Raw genomic sequence first — 4,444 nt, 5'->3', positions numbered from 1 at the left:
GAGCTATCTAAAACGAAGGCTAGTGGGAGCCCACTCTGAAATAACCAAGGGGAATCCTAAGGTTGTGCATCCAATGTCTATTACTATAGATAGGCCTAACAATAAGAGTCAATTAGCTACATACAACACTCAAAATAATAAAATGGCATATTTAAGCTAATACCTTTGAGGAGGGAATTCCAAGTGATTTGGATGTAGCTTGTAGATATCCTCTCTAATCCCCTAGGTTAAGTATTATTTAGATAGTAGGAGCTCACCTAGAGTGTCTAAAGATTACCTAAAGAGAGCAAGTTGATTGATAGAAATGGCCACTAACTATAGCGATTAAGATGAACCTACAACAATTACACCAGGGGGGGATCTATTGAAGCAATACCTTGAACTCCACCTAGATGATAGACTGAGGAATTGCATGTTAGTAGATTAAGCATTGCAATATAAGGTTTTAAAATCTCACTATCCTAGCCCAGTTAACCCAAAGCAAGCCAGGTCCCCACGCCTTGAAGCCATAAAGGGTTATGGCTCTCATGATCATGTCCAAAGTGGTGTATCTTGAACGAGATGTCCTACAACACTATCTCTTGAGCCAAGCAAGACATATTCCTTATTAAGTTGGGGATAGAAAGCATGCATCAATCTAAACTAGACTCCTAATACCTAAACCCGAATTACGTGTAGGCTGTAGGAATCTCAATCCTATCCCCTCCAAAGTAAAAATGGTAGTCAAAGAAAGCATGTTGAGACATGCTGATGATCATAACCTTAGTCTTGAATATGAATCTATATTGACTTGATGGTTTTCTTGCAAGCCTCAATTTGGTACTTTCTATTTCTATTTAGAAACTTCAAATAACTAGAAGAATAATTATGTTTCCCTCCTCTTATTGGAATGACACTACTCTTTCAAAGGAAAACTGTCCAACATACAGTTGGGTTCTGGTTGTCTTCCAATTATCACCTAGATCTAGAGAAAGAGAGAATACAATGTAAATACATACACAATCCTATTGGAATTATGATTTATGCCACTACTTTTATTTTTGAATATGCTTATTGAATAATGTAACTTATGTAATAAGGCATGGGTCATGCCACAAAAAAAACATGGGTGGAAAATAGGTTGTGCCACAATCACAACAATGCAAAATCTGGGGAGAATAAAAAGTCCCTGCTCTCTAGATTCTCACTGAAAAATATAATCAAGGTCAACCTCCTCATGTGTTCAAGGAGTTTAGGGTTTTCAAAATAAGCCTAAAGAGAGTTACAATGTGACAATATTGTAAATGCTTTAGCTACTTGTAATAGATTAGAATGTAGGGTTTCTATTTCTGTTGGAGCCTAAATTCATGCAATGTTCAGATTGCAGCTTGGCCTACAACACTTATCAAAACAATAGGTTCCATTCCCATTGTAGTTTTTGATGCTTACTGCATCCATTCTAGGATTGATGGTCAACATGCTTCATACAAAACAAGAACCAAGGAGATCGTAGGCATTGCACAAATTTTCCCATATGTCCCTTATAACACTTTCTTCATCATAAGCGGCTAAGCTTGGTGAAGTCAATTGCACTTCCCCAAAACATCTCTATGGGAATCTTCCAAGCATTGTGGAGGAGGCATTTGAATGCAGTCCATATATAGAAGCATGCTTCAATTAACTTTAATGCAGTGACAAATGAACCAGCTTCAGCCCAACGAATTTTATATTGTATTTATTAAAGGATGGGTAATATTGATAGGGCCTAATGACGTTGGCATTCACCAGAACCATTTCTTGAAGACAATATGTTTCTTATGATGCAACTATCTATATAAATCTATCTATCTATCTGTCTATTCCATTTACAGATTGACTAAGAGGCTACTGAAAAAGTAAAGGTCTTCATTCGTGCAGTAAGAGGGTATTTCAAGCCCTGTACTTAATTTCTCTAGCCTCCTGTGTAATTAATTATATAATATCTATAGATCTTAAGTTACTTGATGAGGGGTTGGTTATCAATGGATAGGGGCCATATCCCTATATCTATAAAAACATGTTTGAAGTGACAGTTTGATTTCTACATATTGGATCAAAAATGTAGTTGGGAGCAAACTATATATCAAGTGTCAGTATCTTCTTTACTAACTCTATTGGTACTTCCATGAAGTCAGTTAAAGGTATCAATCAATAGTAAATAGGCAGAAACTCTTACAAGCCAATATTCCTGGTAATCTACTCTATCTCCAACAAGAACATAACTTTCACATAAAACCAAAATACATTAAGTTTTGAAACAACCATTCACATAGTTCTGCACATGTTTCGCTTTCAAGATAGCTCATTGTCTGCATTTTGTTCTATGTGGAGGGATGAGGTAACCCTCAGCTCTTGCTCAAGGACACTTCAAGATGTCCAATCTTTAGATCCCATAGCTTATTTAGGATCTATCTAAGTTTTAGGAACTTGTGGGAGGAAGTTATGTTGTCCATTCTACATGCCTTTTCACTTTCTTTCTTTTTATTCTCTATTGTTTGTAAATATTTTCCTATAAATATAAAACATATTTTATTCAAAAGAAAGAAGAAGAATAGATAAAAATCTATCATTGAATTCATTAGAACAAAGTTTGGCTTTGATTGTCTATATACAAGGTCACTGTAAACCACAAGGAGAAAGCTCAGAGGGGCAAGACGCTAAAGAAAATGTGTTCAATGTAGAGGTATGAATATATAGGCAAAGGAAATCTCTCTGGAGTCTGTTAGCAGAAAGACATTGTCCAAGGAGTCAAGTTGATCTGTAAATGTAATATGCCTATGGCCTCTCCATTTCACCAACACGGATCCTTTGTGGAATTAATAAATTCAACTGGTGTCTCTGCAATTCCTTGAATGACAAATTACAACAATGCATATAAATTCCTTAACACTAACCTCTGTCTCTGTGTTATGCTTTCAATTATTTATTTTATGTGTGGCATATCCAAAGAACCCAGTTTCTATGACATTCATTTCTAACTATTAAATAAGGTTATTTCATTTCAAAACATTCACAACACTTCTATGTTCATCAATGAAACAAAAGAAAAGCTATATCTATTGTTCGATCAGACACAAACATCACAATGAGAATTATCCTTCAAGGCAACACTGAATTTATGGTTCTTAATTTGAAGAGAAGGCAATGGTGATTTAAATATGCACTTGGTTTGAAATATGTTATCCAACTAACAACACTGCATTAAATAAGAACATAATCACTCCAGCATTAAATAAGAATAGTAGCACTTTCCTCAAGTTTCAACATCAACATCACCAAGCATTGACACATTTATATATTCAGATGAGGGCCAACAATTTAAATGGGAGTATCTACAGACCATCTCATTTTCTGCCCTCCATCTCAGCAATTAACAAAGTAATGAGCAAGTATTTGTTTACAAAGGAAAAGATATGAAGTGACATACATATACCGATTTTTCATGTATACTTGTTTTGCAATTTACCATACTATGCATTCTCCAAAGACTGCCTGGTCCTGCATATGTTCAATTTCAGAATAGGGGTCCAAAAAAATAATAATTTTCAGTGCAGAAATGATATATGGAGAATTACATAGCTTGAAAGACATCCATAATACATATACATTGAACAAATGGGTATATCGCTCACATGGTTAGTCACAGAATTAAGAATACCAGACCAGTTTTTTCAAAATCAAACCTAGAAAATATTGGCTTCGTTATATTTCTCTTTTGTTAACCATGTGGTCACACATATCATGATGATGCTACCTTGTTTTCTCCAAAGTAAGTGTGCCATATTTCAACATTACTTTTCAAATCTCACTGAAAAACCACCTCTCTGTTGTGACATAAATGCTTCCTACTGACTGTGAATTAAGTAAAAGGAATTGGTTATGTGATGCTTGAATGTTTTTTATAAGCTCTAGACAATATGCTCATTTTGAGAATGTAATAGAGTCACCATGTATGTTCTTTAATTTGGATTGATCTAAGCATATACAACATCACTTATGGAGATAATGTTTCACAAGCTATCCAGATATTTCAAAAAACATTGTGGTTGTTTGATTTGGAAGATTTGAATTCATAGAAAGACCAAGCCCTACACGACACCAAAATATGGGTTATGGTAACCATTTAGTTGCACCCATGAGAATTATAGGATAAATATGTCATCTCACTGAATCAATAAAAGGACCAAGTTTTCCATGAAACTTAAAAATGGGTTATGCTTCCCATATAGTTGCACTGATGGGCATTATATGATAAATGTTAAGAATGTGGATAACAGTTTCCTCAAACTTTCATCTTTATGCCAACTGGAATTTATTTGAAAGAATGTCAGACAAGAAAATTTATGAATCATGCTAAGAAAAACATTGGCCAACTACACATCAGAGGCAAAGTAAATATTGTCTAGAGCTCCAACAATATTTGCAT

Source organism: Pinus tabuliformis, chromosome 2_2, assembly GCF_031772625.1.
Source record: "Pinus tabuliformis cultivar Carrire ecotype Pingquan chromosome 2_2, CPIR1, whole genome shotgun sequence".
In the NCBI taxonomy this organism is placed as follows: domain Eukaryota; kingdom Viridiplantae; phylum Streptophyta; class Pinopsida; order Pinales; family Pinaceae; genus Pinus; species Pinus tabuliformis.
Note: the sequence above shows the minus strand (reverse complement) of the source record.